This window comes from Takifugu flavidus, chromosome 8, assembly GCF_003711565.1.
Source record: "Takifugu flavidus isolate HTHZ2018 chromosome 8, ASM371156v2, whole genome shotgun sequence".
In the NCBI taxonomy this organism is placed as follows: domain Eukaryota; kingdom Metazoa; phylum Chordata; class Actinopteri; order Tetraodontiformes; family Tetraodontidae; genus Takifugu; species Takifugu flavidus.
The window spans coordinates 2,185,802-2,205,140 of NC_079527.1; the positions used below are offsets into that span (position 1 = coordinate 2,185,802).

The window sequence follows — 19,339 nt, forward strand, 5'->3', positions numbered from 1 at the left end:
TCATTGGAGGCTTTTGTGAGCATTTTAGACAATATACTGTTGGAAAGTTTGCTAATCTGTCACTTGCCGAGGGCGGAACGTTCACTTCCCATCGTACCATCACAGCTCTGTTGCTTTCTGATGTCAGACTCCCACTGAAGCTTACTCATAATCACAATTAGGCCATGTCATACACATGTGTGACACACACCCAACAGTCCATTTTCCTTGAGGCAGTGACACCTGACAGGCATTTGAAAGCTCTTCTGCCCCCTTGCAGCAGGTCCCTAAACGGCCTCCCGACACCCCTGAGAGTGATTCGCCTCTTTACTGCTACACTAACATCAGACAAAAATCAAATAGATTGAACTCAAATCCTCCAGGCGACATCTTACCATGAAGCCTCTATTTCAGAGTGCTCTGAAAACCTTGTCGATGTGTAAAGAGAAGACTTTAAAGCACGTTTACCAGACGCCGCTGTGTCAGGGTGGCCGAGCGGTCTAAGGCGCCAGACTCAAGAGTGCTCCTCTTCCACCTCAGTGGGACTTCTGGTCTCTGTAAAGAGGCGTGGGTTCAAATCCCACTCCTGACAGTGAGTTTTTCTCCAACAGGCACGGCTGATCGACTAAACCCACGACTTATGTGCGGCAACACGTTCCCCTGCCTGTATTTTCCCACTCATACTTACTCATAAATCAGCTTTCACAAGCAGCAGCCGTTGCTCGACAACAACTTAATAGCTTGTTTGCTAAGATAAAGTCAGAAGTCCCCATGACCTCGAGTGCGTTCACAGGTCTGACCATCAGGGATGCTAAAGGAAGAAACGTTCCTCTGGGATGTATCACACGTTCCGAACAAAAGGTTTCCGTGCTGACCTTTCAAAAGCGACGAGTTGAGGTGAAGCAAAACGCGTTTCCGCATTTTTGCTTGGCGTGAATTTAGTTTTTTTTTTTTTTCCTGGAAAAGGTCTGTTTATTGGAGCAGAAATTTGAATAGAAATGCAGGAGACTATCAGCGTTTGCCTGCAAAAGGTGTCAGCCTCCTTCATTCTCCACTGCTCAGATAAGGAGTCCGCATTGTTGCGTAAGCCTGGCAGCCTCCTGCTGACTGTCACTAAATCAAAAGTCAAACTCCCGCACCTCTAATTCGACTTTATCTGGTGCCTGTCGGTGGCTTAATAAAAGTATTTACATTTTAAATGTGTTGTGTTTGCCGCGCGTTTGTTGGCTTCGCCACCTCTCGCAATTTGTGTTCGCGCAATCACTGCCAGGAGTGATTATTCATGAATAATTCATCTCGTTTTCAAAATTCAGCACTCAGGGCTCGATTTGCACAGTTATATTTTTTCCTCATCTCCTTTTGCTTATCCCCAGTAACCCGCCTCCACCTAGTACCAGCAGCAATTCAGCATTTGTGTTAAATAATTCAAATGCTGCTATAATCGAAAGGATCCCACAGTCAGCTTTAACCGACTTCCTGTTTCCAGTGAATATCATTTCTCAGATGCAGCCTCTTCGCAGTTCCTTTGCAGCAGCTGGTAGGATGCGAGGCTGGCCTGCCCCCCCCCCCCCCCCACCCCCCCACCCACCCTGAAAGCTGTGGAATAAACAGATCCCTCTTAGCAGTCCCTGGCACGGAGTGAAAAAGACTTTAATTGTTATCAATCTACATATGCTGAGCCGGGCGACGAGGGATGGAGCGCCGTGGGTGGAGGGCTGCATGGAGAGGGGGTGGCTCTGATGGGATTTTCACCCCGTGACACTCTTGTTTTTATTGCCTGCGCCAATACAGCCAGCTTCAACTGTTTAATTATATTATGTACGCTGTGAGATCAAGGCTTTGCAGCACCGTGTGGCCTGGGTCTGGCAGTGGCAAATTCTTCTTCTCTGCCTTCAAGCGTTGTTCTAAACGGACATGAAGGATTTAAATCAGCCTTTAGTCGGAATTCCACTCTTCACCTGAGCTCTCGTCTGCTGTTTCGAGCAGTGCAGCAACACAACAATCTAATTACTGAGAGATCCACTTGCATCCACAGGTGAATAATTCAGAGGTCTCGGTGTGCATGTTGCATTCGGGGCCGCTCAGGCACCCCATGGCGTAATTAGCCTCTCTGCTACTTCTGAAATCACCTGATTAGCACCAGCATGTGTGTCCTGGTATGCTCTTACGTCCACACGTCCACATAATGTCTTGATGCAGTATCCGCTGGCACTGACGCTTACGAGCAGGACCTGACGTGGTCAATACCAAGCTAGCCGCAGACTGAGAGCTGGATGTTCCTTCATCCTCTTTTAAATGCTGAACAAGTTGTCCTTCCAGTGTCATATTAGCGCCTCCGAAAAACATCTCGAGTCAGAACTTTGATTTAGGAACTCGAGGAGGTACCCGTGTCCCTTCCTGATCCCGCTCAAGGTTCCTTCCTGTTAAAAGGGAGTGTTTTCCTGTTTTTCCTTGAGAGCAGTGGATGCCATACAAATAAAGGTAAATTCAATTGATTTCTTTTTTAGATGCAGTAACTTGTCTGTACGTGGAAAGCAAACAAAATGGCTTCAACTCGTTTCAGCATTCCGTAATACGGAATTTTACAGGCAGTTGCTGAAGGTCGGGCTTCTGGAGATTAGGCAATGGACTAAGTAAAAGCTCCTTTTTCTTACATTTGTTGTGCCCAAACCTGAACAATCACTTCCCAAATGGTGCCAAACGGCACACACAATTATTAAAGTCAATACGAGCTCAATGAGCCGCGACAAAAGCACAAATTATAAAGAAAGTCACTCCTGCATCGATGTGGCGCCATTACAGAGATTGTGTCAACCCTCCGCTCACCGCGGCTGCAGTATTATTTACAGCGAAGTGTGGAAATATGAGTGGAAAAGGATCAATATTTCCATCTGTGTGCGAGATTGCACTTTCTATTACAAGCGCGAGTCGTTAAATGCCACCGCTCAGGCCCAAATATTACGATGTCCGCAACCGAATCGACACAATGCACCGATTGTCCGCGCATTCAAACCACAAGTCCTTAAATCATGATAGCGCGGAGGCTCATTTTGGCAGAGAGAGACGGCGTAACAGCCACTCTTTGAATCAAGCTGTTAAAAATAACAACCAGGAATATTCGGTTAAGGGGGGTTCCCTCACACTAAGGCTCTCACAAGTTGACTGCGCAGTAATTACATCTCCTGAGGATCCAGGAGAGGAAAGTTTTCAAGAAAGAGAGGAGAAGCTGGCGAGGCGGTTGGGGGGGGGGGGACTTCATGCTCCGCAGGCATCACCACGGTCTCCTCCCCCTCGAAAGGAAATATGAATGCTGATACCTCATCAACAGGCCAGGAAAACAGCAGATGCTCGAGCTGCTTCATTCATTTATTATGTTTCTTATCCATGAAATTAAATGTTTAGTTCCCCCGTTTATACCCAGCGTAGAAGGATAACAACCCCGCTTAAAAGAAGGAGGAATCCTTGGATTCGCTGCTCCACCTCGGGGCTTTTTTGGAATGTTTCTGCCACAGTCGGTTCTAATGCGGCGCTCCTTTCGTTAAGGCTTCGCCATGGAAGCGAAAAGCGTCACCTGTGGCAACTTTGTCAGAATGCGAGCAACAGCGCTGAACACGTCTTCCATTTTCCATTTTCCATTTTTTGTTTCAAATCTTTTTCGGTGTCTGGTTAGAAGAAAGCATACAGGCGGTGTGAAAGGCCTTAACTACCCATGGACTGTGAGTGTAGTCAGAGCCCGCTAACCCCGCTAACTGAGGACAGCTCAGTTTTTGATACTTAGCGATGGCTACTCCTATCGCATTCGTTCAGGCGGAAGCTCTATTCCTGTGGGTACCTGCAGGAGATTCATGGCTATTTAATGTACAAGCTAGCACCAAGTTATTCACTGGAGGGTTGTAGTTTTCTGCAGGTTTATCCTCCGCAGCAATAACAGGGTTCATTTGCAACTAAAGTTTGCAACTTCTTGCCAAATGTATGCAGATTGTACGTGCCCACCTCCAGATGTGATGCTTCATTTCATTTCTTTTTTTTAAAAGGCCATCGTGGTCACATACATCTGAGCGTCAATTCCCTTCCCCTACTTGTCGCTGACCCGAACCAGCGGTTTGCCACAAATCCATCAGCGACAGTCAAGGAAAGTGACATCAGGATTTATGTCGCCAGCAACGGCGGCGAGGTCGCGCCTCCATCAGATCTGCTGCAACACAAGTGATAGAGATGGAGCTGCGTTGTACACCTGCGTGGCGCCTCGGAGGTGAATCCCTTTCAGATGAAAGCAGGGTTTGTAGAAGCTCTTTCGGAACGTAACAATGGCACCTTCAGTGTGAAAGCAGCCAAAATGTCTACAGACATCAGATATAATAGCAATACTAGCGCTCCTCAGCTCCAATGAACAAATAAAAGATGTGTGAGACAGGGAGAGAGACGGCCCACTGCAACATCAATATATTTCAGTTGGTCTCTCCGCGCCACATTGCTAGGCGGCGGCGTTGTGAAGCGAGCCGACTTTTGATGAAGAAGGTGTTTTCACATTTGCCAGCGTGTTGTTCATTTGCAGCCCGAGTTGCGGTTCATTGAGCTGTAATGCTCTTGACGGATTTCACGTGATAACCGGTTTTTATTTCTTTTGGAAAGTGCTACGATGTCAGACAGCATCCCCGTGCTATCTGCCGGGCGTTGCAAGCCCCCGACACCGCCACCGCCGCCACCTCCCGGACAGCTCTAATCCCGCTTTTTTAACATTATAAAGGCAAAGACCTGCCTCTGCAGCCTGCGCGTGTCACTCCTGGCTCCGCCGCACGTCTGCTTGGTTATGCTTCGCAAAGGTCAGGGATGTCTGGAGTCACATTTAAATATTACAAATTCGACAACGGCGCTTGTCTGCAGCTCTGTGAGCCCCAAATGTGTGTATGTGTGTGTGTGAGAGAGAGAGATAATTGTTTTAAGGCTGGCAGTGACTCAACACCAACAGAAAAAGCAGATTTTTAATTTTACAGAAGTGTTTCATTGGCCTTTTACCCAAAATGCATCAGCACTCCTCCATGGTGCCGGGGTGCTTTATTCACTCCCCTACAATACGCATTTATCGCCGTCTTCTTTATATAAAAAATGCAGAGCCGGGCCAAAGAATTCTCCAGCTTTAATAAATAAAATATTTAATTAAACTAATATCCTTGGCCGGGCCGAAGCGCCTGTGAGCACTGGTGCTTAATTTGCATTTAAATAGAAAAACAGGAAGCAAAATATTTCAGCAGTGCGCAGGACGACTTCCTGTCAGTTCAGGTGATTTGCTTTGATTTAGCACTTTTGGAATGTTTGATTTGTGTACGTAAAGATAGCTGAACCCCCTCTTCTAACGATTTATTGTTTTATTTATTTATTTATTGTGTCACAAGACTCGCTCCTCTTTTCCCTCCTATTTACCAGGTAATAGAGGGGACATTTGTGTAGAGGGATGGAGGTTTGCTCCGTCACGTGGAGCTGGAGGCTCATTTTTCCCCTGTCTGCTGAAGCGGAGCCATCTCCCCATCAGCTGAATCGCTTCCATTGTGGAACTCGACCCTTTAAATTGATTTGAGTCGTACTGGCGCTCGCGCCCTCTCTCCTTACACCACTCTGTCCATTATCACTGACTTTGAAATGTTAATTAGGTGCCATTAATGAATATTTACACTAGAGATGTATGTGACATGAACACACTCATTACAGCCGCTGCCGACATGTATTGACTACATTTATTCAACATGACATGGATGGATGCTAATTTCTTTGATGTGCATCAAGTACAAGTTGCGTGTGTGTGTGTGTGTGAGCGTGTGTGTGTGTGTGTAGTGAAGTAAGTGTTCATAAACAGAAAAGATAATATTGCCCACACGGGTCCTCATGTTTTCTCCCACAGTCAAAAATATGAAAAATAGGTTGTTCAGAGACTGAATGAAGTGGTGAGCATGTCCTGTGGTGCACTGGTGACCAGTCCAGGGTGCATCCTCGCCTCTCACCCTGGGAGAGACTCCAGCACGTCCAAGGACCCTGATTAGGAATCAAAGGTAGGTAGCAGAAAATAAATGAATGCAACACAGTCTAATGAACTATTCCACCTAATTAATCCTTTCTAAAACAAACAGCAACAACAAACCCATTTATTTCGTTGATTTGAATTGGATTTTTCAAAGGAAACCCTTTGATATGAGTGCATGATTTTAGTAAAATCATTTCGGCAATGAGCTGGTGACCCTTCAAGTGACCCATCAAGTGTAATTTTAACAAACACTTCATTTGCAATGTAAAAACCAATGATATTTACGACAATGCACAGATTAGTCATTCACACACACACACACACACACACACACACACACACACACACACACTCACTGTAAATGACTTACTTATGTTAATGTATTTTTTTAAGCTGTTAAAAATGGCTACATATTAATGCAGAAACAAAACAGGAAAACAGAACGTGTCACTCTTATAATTAAATATTATCTTGTTAACAGACTCTCTCCTAAAATGTGGTTTTCATCAGAGAAATTGGTTGTTTCTCTTCTAATCCCATATGGAATTTATTTTTTGTCGATGACTCAGATTCATGAAGGATTTTTCCAACAGTGCTGTAGACTGTTAGACAGGTTATCATGGTGGGGCCCGGCAGGCTGTCGCTGGCCTGGCTGACTCTGGCCACGCGGACCTGAACCCTCCACAACCTGAAGTTGTTAGTGGGCCGCGCCAGAAGAAGAGTTTCCAATTACCAAGTCACATCTTTTACAAACAACCAAACTGGCATGAGCCTGGTCCTGCTCAAGGTTTCTTCCTGTTAAAGGAGAGTTTTTCCTTACCACTGTTGCTTGTTGGGGGTCAGGCCCTGGGATTCTGTAAAGCTCCTAGAGACAATTTTGATTGAAACAGATGCGATATAAATAAAGACTGATTGATTGATTGATTGATTGATTGATTGATTGATTGATTGATTGATTGATTGATTGATTGATTGCATGTTCTCTTGCATCAGTGTTGCAACCTTTGGTTACAACATGTTTGCTAATTCGCCCTGCTCCTCTTTCCTTTATTTAACAGGAAAACAACAGTTGTCAACAACAATCACATGTCAACAGAACATGGAAGATCAGCTCTAATCTGTGTAAACATGCAGACATGGCTGACCCACTTCAGTAAAACATGGCTGCCCCAGTTCTACACCAGAGAGTAATGGCAGGGTTTTACACCTTCAGGTAATCCGCCTGAGCGATGATCTCTCAGGCCCGTTAAGGTGCCATAAGCAGCATCAGTTTGCTAGCGCTGCCTCGCAGCTATAGCCAGTGACACCATCGCTTATTTATGACCCGTTCAGTGAATCAAATCTGCTGAATCAACACCAGTTTCTTTTTTTCCCCCCACAAGCTTATGAAATATTCACAAGGGCACCTCTACTTACTTTAAAGCGTTCATATTTCATCTTGAAAAAAACACACTTTAATCTTCCCGATTACTTGCTAGCCTACCAGCTGCGGTGCCGGTGTGAGCTCTCGACCACGCTGTATTAAAAACCGTATGTTGCTGTCAAATTGCTTTGTAAAAGCTGCCTTCATTCACCCCACATAAACACGTCACTTCTAAGGTGTCAGCACTTGGATTGCAGGCGTGTACGGAGCGCGTGTCTTTGATGATAGATCTCACTCTCCTTTTTTACCGCCTGGTTGAATTTATTTTAAGGATCTTGTCAGTAATTTTTCAGCTGTTTCTGTCACTGCTCAGCTGAGTGTACGGCAGAATGATGTTCCAGTTGTGCCCGGCGAACTGACATGTGAAAGAGACACACTGACATGAATGTAATATGAGTGTTATGCGTAGGCGTGTTTACCAGATCTATGAATTACTACAGGTTGACCAGCGACGGCGTAACAGCTGGCTTGCTAGGCCTCACTAGATTGATGGTGTAAAAAATGATCTTGAGCCAGGCACATGGCTAACAAGACTAGGATGTAGTTCAGTTCATTTACATTTCCCATTACCATTTAGCAGACTTACAGTGAGAGGCACAATCAAACCACCACGCAATTGAAACCTATGTAATAAAATACTACCATGCCGTCCTAAACTACCTATTACAACTACGGACTAACAGTGCAGAGCTATGGAGAGGGAATGAACTGGGATATAACCAGGAAGAGGCTAGAGCAACACCACTTGTACCAGTGGGCCAGTAACAGGCTATTTTTCTGATGTTAGATAAGGCAAAGCGAGAGTGCCAGGAGATTCAGGCGACGTGAAAAGAAAAAGTCCACTGATCATCAATCGTGATTCCAAGATTTCGCACAGCCTCAGTAGGAGCATGAAACATGGTGCCAAGGATTTCATTGTTGTGATGAATGGGTTGGTTGGCTGGAAAAATTAGGAGCTCAGTTTTAGCAAGATTCAGATGGAGGTGGTGGTCTTGCATCCCAGCAGATATGTCCAAGATTCATCTCATCCGAGACAGAGGGTTCATCCGGGGAAACCACAGGTACATCTGAGTATCATCTCCATAGGAGTGATATAAAAAATCCTGAGAGTGGATGAATGACATCAGCGATCCTTGGGGCACCTCGGTGGAAAGCTGGTCGAAAGCTGACCTTGACACAACACCCTGAATAAAAGTCCAGATAGGTAAGATTCAACACAGAAAGGTCCACTGACAGTGAAGCCCACGCCAGAGAGAACAGAGAGAAGGATGGACGGAACGGTGCACCTGAGCCACTTTGAAAGTGGATGGAAAGGTGCCGGTGGAGAGGGAAGAGTTGACCATGTGAGTGATTGCTGGGGTGATGGTGGGCGTGGGAGGGTGGTTGGGATAGGGTCTAGTGGGCACGTAGACGGATGTGTGAAGAGTTTAGATGCCTCGCTTTCTGTGAGAGAGGTTAAATATGGATGGCCTCTCAGAGAGCTGGCAGCTGATAGCAGAAACTTCCTCCACGAACAAACGCAGCAAAAGTGTCAACTGTGAGGTTAGCACAACAGTTTACCTGGATGCGTCTGGAAACAGGACACCGCTGTGTTTTTGTTTTTACGAAAGCCATCTTTGAGAGGAGCAGTCATACCTTGAAAGGTTCTGATGTTACAAACTAGACAGGCAAACAGTAGATAGTTCACAACTCCTGCAATCCCCAAAATAACCACGCAGAGCAAATCTTGCTATTGTTAGCTGGATGTGTAAATCCGAGGACTTTTATTTCATTCGCTCACTCTCAAAAACGTCATAACTGGTTCATTTTCTTAAAACAGTGCTTTCGGCCAACAGGGATTCTTTAAGTCTCATATATCTCACATCTATCTCTAATATTTAATCCCTTAGCAAAGTCACAGAGGGGCCGGAGCCTATAGCAGCTTCCTTCAGGCTGTGGCCCCCCACACTTTAGCTCAGGGCCAACGCACAGACACATACAACCACACACTCACAGTCACACCTAAGGGTCAATCCAGAGTCTCAAATTCACCTAAGCATGTCATGCAGGGAAAATCCCCTGGTTCTTGGGGAAAGTCCTACCCAGGACGCTATTGTTGTGGCAACAGGTCTAACCACTGCATCACCATGGCGACCTTCGCAAACTATGTATTTTAAAATCACTCATCACAGTTTCCTTACACCAAAGACCTTAAAAGTATTAAAAACATTTATCGTAATCAGCCTTCATCTTAAAAAACACAGAAGAAGAAAGGGTCAAGCTCAAGGTCTCTACCCAGCCGGCCATCAGCAGGAGGGTCCCCCTACACGAGCCTGGTCCTGCTCAAGGTTTCTTCCTGTTCAAGGGGAGTTTTTCCTTGCCACTGTTGCTTGTCTGGGGTCAGGCCCTGGGATTCTGGAAAGCGCCTAAAAACAATTGATTGTAAAAGAAGCAATATAAATAAAGATTAATTGATTGCCCAAGGTGCAATCTTCCCCTTGAGGTGTACTTGCTCCATCCTGGGAGAGGTTACTATGAGCCAAACGTTGAGTTATGTGAGGAAGGTGGAGGGATCCGGGAGCTACGCTTTCAGCGTTGACACGTCTTAGCAGGGGAGGGATGGGCCACAGCTCTGGGTGCTGTGTGTACATTAGCCTGTAATGGAAAGCACTCATTATAATCTAATTAGGCAGAAACGGATGTGCTGCAGAGAACCATCAGGCTCGCTTCTGCCCTGCCAACGCAGCTCTGACGGCGTCGGTCGGTTCCCGCAATGCCCAAATGTTGCTGCGGTTTGATGAAGCGATGGAGGGAAATGGTTTGTAAAGGCAGAGAGACGATACGAGCACATAACCGCAGGAAACGTAAAAACCCGTTTACTTCAGAGCGCTTTCATTATGAAAAAGATCCGTTCGGTGATGCCGCATTAAATATTGCTCGAGAGACTCTTTGTGTGCATTCCTACGGAAAACAAGCTCAAGAACTTTTTGACTTGGACCCATTTTCTGCAGGGAGGTTCTCCAGCTTCACCAGGAGGACCCGAGGGGCTCCAGCATCCCTTGGGCGTGTCCTGGGACTGCCTGGAACTCTCCCGTCACCTGACCTGATGACTATGGCCGTATCTCTGAGCAGAGCTTTCCAGACGCACCAACCTTTTCATCCACCTCCTTCACATGCTTGAACTGAAAATAGGTCCAATCAATGGAAACCTTCTACATCAAGACACATAAATATTGTTGTTTTCTTTCACATCACGTTAAGGAATCCCCCCCCCCCCCCACACACACACACACTTCCACAGACACACACGCACACACACTCAATCGTGATGCTTGGTCAGATCTGGAGTTGGTTATTTTCAAAAGGCAATTTACTCCCAACCGTTATCTCAGAGAACCACTGGGCTGCAACACTGCGTCATGTGTGCAAAGAAGATGCCGAACGAGGAGGATGGGGATTAGTTTTCCCGTCCGTCTGAAATTATTGTCAGTTTTTGTCAAGATCAACACACGGATGGCTAAACCTTAATTTAGGATCATGTCAAGAGTGTGCAAAGAACTGATTTTATGAAAACAAACAGGGTGAATTTGACTCTTCTTCTTCTCTACTTGTCATTTCTCTTATGATCTGTGAGTAACACACATTGAAGGGTGAATATATAGACAAAAGTCAGATTAAGTGTGCTTAAATGAAGAAAACAACACAGATAAAGTAACACACCTTGAGTCCATCATTTTCTTTTGTTTTGGGCTCGTCTTTATGCCCTCACCATCCCTTTCATGCATTTTGGATTTTGGGAAAAACGAGCCCTTGGTTTGGAATTCTGCTCTGAAATCATCCATTTTGTTGCAGTGCTATATATATATATATATATATATATATATATATATATATATATGTATGTATATATACATATATTCTGACACATGTCACTAATATGTGCCAGTAATATTGGAATATTGGCTGGAAGTTCCACAAGGACCAGATCCGTGTTTAAAAACTGTCACAGAACACCGAACAAGAACACCAGCAGCCTAAAAAAAAGCTTAATGCATTCCTCTTGTTTCCATAGTAACCAAATGGGGAAAAAATAGAGTAAAATACAAAAGAGCAGCACAGCCGGAATAAACATTTAAAATATAAATCAATGTAAGCCACAAAATATAAATCAATGAGTGGCAACTACAAAGTCATCATGCAGCTTAATACACACATACACACACATGTCACCCCCCCCCCCCCCCCCCCCCCACACACACACACACACCGCTGAGGGAAACAATGACAAATTTGATTTCACCACATGCACACCGGACTGGCTTATATTCAGGTTAGCTGTTATGGATGTAAACAGCCACAAGAAAACATCATCAAAGTGTTCCGGGGGGGCAGATGAGACTCTTGCACCCCTGACACCCCCCAGCTTCAGATCAGCTGTGGGAGGGTGCACCTAGGCACGGGCAGCACGCTGCGCAAACATCTGAATGAGCTGCAGCGTTGATGTTACGTAATGTGGGAGCCGTCCCAGCGCACCCCATCAAAGAGGAGGCCTGAAGTAGATAAATACAGTAGAGTCAGAAGAGTCCTGCTAATTCATTCATAAATCATCAAAGTTGTCCTGCTTCGCAAGACAACGACATCTTTAAACTTCCTGATCAAGCCTGGAAATCAGGACGTAAACGCAGCGACAGGAGCGCGTGAGGGATCCAGAGTGTGTTTGGAGATAAAGAGATAGAAGATTACTTTTGAGAGGAGTTCAAGTATTATTTTTTTTTGCCTTCGTGCTTTCAGTGACGAGCTGTCACTGGAAATGGCACGAGTGACATCATTGTATCACAGATTTCAAATCCAAAATACACCAACGTCGCTCTCCTCTCCCCTCCCCTCCCCTCCCCTCCCCTCTCCTCTCCTCCCCTCCCCTCTCCCCTCCCCTCCCCTCCCCTCTCCTCTCCTCTCCTCTCCTCTCCTCTCCTCTCCTCTCCTCTCCTCTCCTCTCCTCTCCCCTTCCCAAATGTTCATCAAGCAGCCGCTGGTCAGACAGGTCTATCCTCAGATTTATGCCCGGCACTTCCCTGTTTGGTGTTAATATTTAATGCTATTTTATGTTAATAGTGACACTTTCAGGTAAAGAGTCGAACCTTTTCAGACAGATTTGGCTACTAGTTAGTGACCCCTGATCCGAGGATACTGCCCCCTTCTTAATGAGGCATATCTATCATTAATTAATAATAGTTCATTTGTCAAGGTTGACACAGGGGTGGGGCAGTTTCCACGGTCCCCCATCGTGAGCTGGGTTTGGGGAATCTGCACGAGGTCAGCAATCCATACGTTGGAAGTATGATAACGACAAATCAATATTACAACACCTTAGAAAGGTTTATTGCAACTGCAGCTCAGGTGAAGAGTTATGACGGGAATTATTGTTGGCTCTCATTTGCTGCGTACACAGTCTTCTTGCTCGTGGCAAAATCGAATATTTATAAAGGTGTCTGGAGTAAAATACAATAAAAGTTTATTTTTTTTGTCAAAGTTTCCTCGAAACATTGAGCTACTGGCTTGATTCATATAATGAGATACTGGAACTATTATAACTACTATTATTATTATTTCAATGAATCAATCAATCTTTATTTATACAGCATCTGTTACAATAAATATTGTTTCTAGGCGCTTTCCAGAATCCCAGGGCCTGACCCCCAACAAGCAACAGTGGCAAGGAAAAACTCCCCTTTAACAGGAAGAAACCTGGAGCAGGACCAGGATCGTGTGGTGGGGAGCATCCTGCTGATGGGGGGGCTGGGTAGAGAGGGAGGAGAGGAGAGGAGAGGAGAGGAGAGAGAGGAGAGGAGAGGAGAGGAGAGGAGAGGAACCATGACCCAGTGGGTAACAGAGGCCTGTCAGGTGATCATGTTCAGGACCCCGGCAGCCTTGGCCTGTAACAGCACAGCTAAGATGTGACCTAACGATTAGACGACCCCCTAAGTATGATAATTTGTCTGTCTATGATAGTAACTTGAACTACAGAATTAGTAGCAATAAGCTTTTTCAAAGAGGAAGGTTTTAAGTTTGATCTTAAAAGTAACGATGGAGTCAGCCTCCCGTACCTGGACAGGGAGCTGGTTCCATAGCAGGGGGCCTGGTAGCTAAATGCTCGGCCCCCCCATTATACCTCTAGAGACTCTTGGAACCACAAGTAGACCAGCATTCTGAGAGCAGAGCGGTCTATTGGGCTGGTAAGGTGTCACTAGGTATTTGCACATGGACCCACAAACACTGAAGATGAATTAGCATTAAAAAGCAACACAGTGCTGAACTGCCAGTACGGCCCCAGTGGGCAGGTCAGGGTGGGATGTCCTTGCACGGAGCTCAAACATCAGCTTGTTGACTCAAACCACAGCTCAGCATAAACTCAGGAGAGACGACGCGCTTCTGCATTTCAGCGTGCTTCCAAACGTGCACTTTTAAACAGCATCCAGCGCAGTGCTCTTGCAGTTCGCCTTACATTAGGACTCCGCAAGGAAGGATTAGTGGCCAAAATGGGGGGGCTGAGCCTGGACAGCCAAAGGGAGAATGATTATATGGCTCTTTGCCTCTGTGGTCCTCATTACAACAGTCCTCAGACGCACAACATTGCATTTACTCTCAGATTAGCTGCACACTTTAAACTACTCCCTGTTATTTTTTATACTGTATATCTGGAGTGTTTTCTTCAACTTTACTGGAAAAAAAGTATTTAAAAATATATAAACCTTTATTAGGATTTAATTTAATCCTTTTTTTCTCTCTACAAATGTAAGGCCATCACTATCAAATGTGATTTGAATAAATATTTGCACTTAAGACTCTCCTCAGTGTGTCTAGCAGCCTGTTTTCACCTTGTTTGGACATGTTGGTTTTTCTTTTTGGGATTTGATGAAAGGCGGCCGGTGCTCAGACAGGGGAGCAGCAAACGCACCAGCAAACGCACCATCGATGCATCTGAGTGGTCGTGGTCACGCTACTGTGGTGGTGAGAAAGGTGCTCACCCCCTATCGTTCTGCAATAACTGGTGCTACAGCAAATGTTGCCTCCATTGTTTGAACTAAAATCAATGTTGATTGCAGTCATCTCCCAAGTCCATTATTTTGTCGACACATCAAAGCCCCCCCCCCCCCCCCCCCCCCAGGTACGAGTAGCTTCCCCAAGGACAAATAATCTCAGTATTGGTCGCTGTTTATTTGCATTGATGCATAGCTGTTCCACCCACACAGAGCAGGAGGAAGGTGAGAATTAGCAACTGTAGATTAGAACATCACGATCAGCTTGTTAAGTATGTGCATGTCCTCCTGATCAGCTCCAGACTAACCAGGACAGGCTGGACAGATGTGTTCCGCTGCTCGCTTCGAACATGAATAGATGCACAACCTTGTTTTGCTTTAATTCACATGAACATGAAATCTATGTAATGTCTCGGAACAGGTGTGTGCATGTAAGCAGCAAATTAAAAATCCTCATTTCTGGGCTTGTTTCACGTTACAGGGAGAGCCAGGATGAAGTGGATGGCATTCTATCTGCAGTCTAATTGCCCCATAATCAGTGTGTAATGAGTTTCTGGAGCGCAGACTGTGTTGTACGTGGAATTCTGAAGCATTGTTTCACTGAATTTCAGCGTGGCCAATCCTGTGATTGTGAGTTTGGTGTGTGGCGCCCACCTCGGGGTCGAACCCATCAAGTTTACCCTTCATTTTAAGCCCAGACAGCCCCATTTCACATCGCTGGAGTCACTTCTGCTAACTTCCATTTGATGGTATAGGCTGATGTTTTGATTCCTCAATAAAGAAATGTTAATGAAGACAATTAATTATTCTTTTTATTTGTAATAAACCCAGACTGATCAAAAAACGTTTACTACTCATTAAGGCAATATTACAGGCTATTTAATGGATTTATATAAAAAAAACACTTGTTATAATAAATGGTGATTCTTTAACTGATTGATACAAAGAGCAGTTAAGTAGTGATTAATCTTCTTTACATTGAAGATTGATTTGATTGGATTAAAGAGAAACTACCACAGAAACAGGCAGAGGAGGAGAGAATCCTATCAGGACACAATCAGTGGCTCGATGAAGCTTAATGAGGATTGAAACAAAGGAGAAAATCAGCTTACGCCAGCTGTCTGTGGACATGGTTTTCTTAACTTACCTAGAGTGGATGCCAGGAAAAGTCTCCAGCGGTCCAGGACAACTCGTCTTCAGAGGGACAGAGTCCAGATTCATCAAGAAAAGAGAGAAAGAAAGCAGAATTCTTTCTCTGGAATCCAGATAAAGACAGAAAGTACCTGTCTCTATCCCACCGAGCATCTTGGTGAATAATGCTGCTCCAGAACCTGAAGCTCCGAACACACCTGCATCTCTGCTTGGTGCTGAAGGTTGTAGAACACAGAACTCTGTGGCAGGAGTTCTTGTGGTGGATGATCTTTTCCTACAATGTGGTAGGAAAAGCTTGTCAGAGCAGGATGGGATCCCGGTGCAGGATGGGATCCCGGTGCAGGATGTGAACCCGGTGCAGGATGGGATTCTGGTGCAGGATGGGATCCCGGTGCAGGATGGGTTCCCGGTGCAGGATGGGATCCGGTGCAGGATGGGATCCTGCCTGGGGTGTGCAGGCACGTGTGTGAGTGTGTTGCGAATGGGTGTGTGTGATTGTGACTGTATGGACTCTGGTCCCACCACCCCTCCTGTTGTGCATCAGCATGTTGCGTCGTGGGTGTCACAGGGTTTTTGTCTCAGGTGGGTCCTCGTCCTCCCTTCAGGGGCTGAGGTCTGCCGCTGCTTTGGTTTCTCTGGTGGGTGGTGGGCCCCCGGTCGTGTAGCCGTGCGCTCTCAGGCTTATGGGGACTCTCGCCCAGACATATCAGTGCCGTCAGGGGGGGTCTGGTTTCCAGCAGGGTTGGGAGTGTTCGGTCCCTGATCATCTGGTGCTGGTGCCTTTTGCTGTGGGGGGGCCCGTCGGTGGTCCTCTGCTTTTCTGCCCTGGAGGTTGGATCCTTTGGTCTGTTCTGTCCTGCGCGGGTCAAGGGTGTTCTGGCTATCTGTGGCCTGCTGGATCGTTGTGGTGGTGGTGGGGGGGGGGGGGGGCAGCATCCCAGTCTCAGTAGTTGGCACACAGAGTTGCAGACTAACACACGTAACACACTCATCACACACAGACACACAGTCTCACCTCCATTAACCAACAGCATGTCTACAGATATATGTATATATGTACAGATATAAGTAAACTGAAGGACAAACTTTACGTGTATATGTTTATGAACAGATGCATTCTTAAATATAATTTTATCATCCACTGTCCATTTGATCTTCTGTTCTATCTGTCTTAATGTCTGAAGTCTTTAGTTGTTTTGGTAGAAGTTGCTGTTTCGTTTTGTTTGTTGTGTCTTTTGTGGTTTGCGTTGTTGGTGTTTTGCTGTGACAGTGTGTGGGTTTTTCTGGGCAGTTTCAGTCAGGTCCAATATTCATTTATGAAACATGTATATTAATACTCATTGCGATGCAGGATACAGGAAAGCAGACTCATCCTGAGAAAGCACAAAAAAGCCCTTCAGTCGCACTGCTGCTGCTTTACTGTTGGACAGGACAAAGGTTTAAAGATAACTCATGTATAATAAAGGAAATAACCATTTTTGTGGCCATTCAAACTTTTTTTCATCCAAATGATGATCATCTGTCTTCTGCAGTGTATCCCTGGACAGATTTTATTCTCCAGGTCAGGAACCCAGGGTCCCTCTCACATCACTGAGGTGTGGAAATACGCTCACAACCTTCATTACTCTCTGCAGGATTCGGGAAAGAATTTCTTGGTCTCATTTTCTTTTCCTAACTGTTCAAGGTCAAATTTATCTGAAAGCCAAAGTGAAAACGTTACTTTATGCAAATGAAAATTGTCTGTTCTTCCCATTCTTTTTTAAAATTTATATTACGTATTTGATTATTTATTTATCATTTTTGCTAACTTTAAATATTTTAACATTTTTAGAGTCTAGATATGCAAGGACAATAATAGAAACACCCCTCACTAATCTATTTATGTACATGTTAGCTTTAGCTTGACAATGGCAGGTTTGACGTGGACAAAAGCATAGCTAGCATGAGCTAATTACCTTGGTAGAGCTCCCAATAATGCATATTAATAAAGCAACAAAAACATCGGAAGACTATGGTGCGAAGACGTGCTGTTTTACCTTTTGGATGTTTCAGTTCAAAAGCCAAAAAAAAATAAAGAATTAACTAAGTAGTTTGTAAATTTCTAATGTTGTGCAATCATGTTCTTTTACAACAGGCGGTCATGTAGAGATCTATTTCGTGGTCACATGACTGGACACGGCAAGCTGGGGAAAATTCATTTCAGTTATTATAACAGATAAAATTGAAAACTGGAGAGTTCAACATAAAACACGACAATCACTTGCCATTAAAAAAGGGAAGCCTGTCCTGGAGGTCAGCTGCTCTGTAGGCTGACAATCACCGTCACGGCTCCTGCTTGTAAATCTATTTGCTTCTCTGCAGGGTGAATGAGACAAGCGGAAGCACGAAGGAATCTAATCACTCCAGACCACTGGTGGATCACAGATCACTTTCAAATGTACGATACAGGCATGTTTCCTCTCTCACCTGATAGCCATTTACGTTCACGTTAAGTTTGTCCATCCATTTCTTTAAGGTTGTGGTTGATATCTGGTCAGCGAGCACTCTGAAGAATCTCCCTCAGAACAGATGAACTTGAAGAAACACAAAGCAGGAGCCGTTTGCCACGATGAGGTCTGAACACAAGAAGGTCAGTCTTGGGGCAATCTTTCAAAGATATTAGGTACCGTTTTGTACATGCAGTCTTTAATTAAATACTTGACCCATTTTAATTCTTTCTATTTGCCTTTTTTTGCATGCTGTAGCTCAGTTAAGGTCATAGCTCCAATCCCACACCTCCACATATTGCCTGTCAACGTGTCTATGAGCAAGACACACAAAAAAACCCTGAATGTGTATCTCTGGTGTCTGAATAAATGGTTCTTTAGATTTCACTGATGAAAGGATAGAATATCCCTCTTGGTAGGGACATTGTATCACTCCTCCACTCACTCCGCCACCTGTTGCACTCTTGACTTCTTACTGTTCCATATTTAACAAATGCAATATAATTTTACTCTTAAATCCCCTCTGTTGATCTCTATCTACATTTTTTTTTTGGATTGGCTTTTATTTTGAACATGTATAAACAAATAACAAACGGCAATCATATATAAAGAAAAAAATTGGACAGTATAAAAATTCAAAAGAGGAGTACGAAAAAGTAAACTTTTTATTTATAATGTTCGCAATTTGTTGTATACTTAAAGAAACTTACTTTTCCCTCCAACATCCTAAAGTCACTGTGAGCACCACCTGAATAATTAAAATGAATTCTCTTAAATGGATATCTTTTGGCATACGACCTCAAAAAAGGTCACGGGACGACTGATGTTTGCGTGTTTTTTAACACAATAACTTAAAAAGATATAAATGGATATAAATTAAATTGTCAGGAAATGTTGTGAATGTAGCAAAGAGGAGCTCATTCACTTTGGGTTAATTTTCTGGATTTCGGAGGGACTCAGACCTTTGATCTTCCACGGAAAAGAGACCAAGATCAAAGCCAAGAAGCTAGTTAGATTTAATTTATTGCACGCCACATCTGAAACACGGTGCTGAGCCAATGCGAGAAAATCTTCTCTTTGCATTTATGTGCACCTGAATAACAATAGTCAGTCTAAATTTATTTACAGGAAGTCCATATGAGATAAGTGAACAATCTGCAGTCGTGTAACATTGTAATTTCTTTGATTTTTCTTTGAAGTTGTAATTTCTTTTGCGCTGTCGTTAGGAAAGCACGGCGCCATGACTGAGTTATCCCAACAGCTGTAA

General features: G+C 44.6%; 1 long non-coding RNA gene and 1 other non-coding gene across 2 annotated transcripts; one reads left to right on the forward strand and one right to left on the reverse strand.

Annotated features, from left to right (window-relative positions):
• Positions 1–460: 460 nt before the first annotated feature.
• On the forward strand, positions 461–571 carry trnal-caa (transfer RNA leucine (anticodon CAA)). The gene is made up of 2 exons: positions 461–498; positions 526–571. It is a non-coding gene; the product is annotated as a tRNA-Leu (tRNA).
• A 14,695-nt stretch (positions 572–15,266) lies between these two features.
• On the reverse strand, positions 15,267–15,886 carry LOC130530150 (uncharacterized). Its single transcript, XR_008951751.1, has 3 exons — positions 15,784–15,886; positions 15,582–15,628; positions 15,267–15,508 (listed from the first exon to the last, which is right to left on the reverse strand). It is a non-coding gene; the product is annotated as an uncharacterized LOC130530150 (long non-coding RNA).
• Between the last annotated feature and the right edge of the window lie 3,453 nt (positions 15,887–19,339).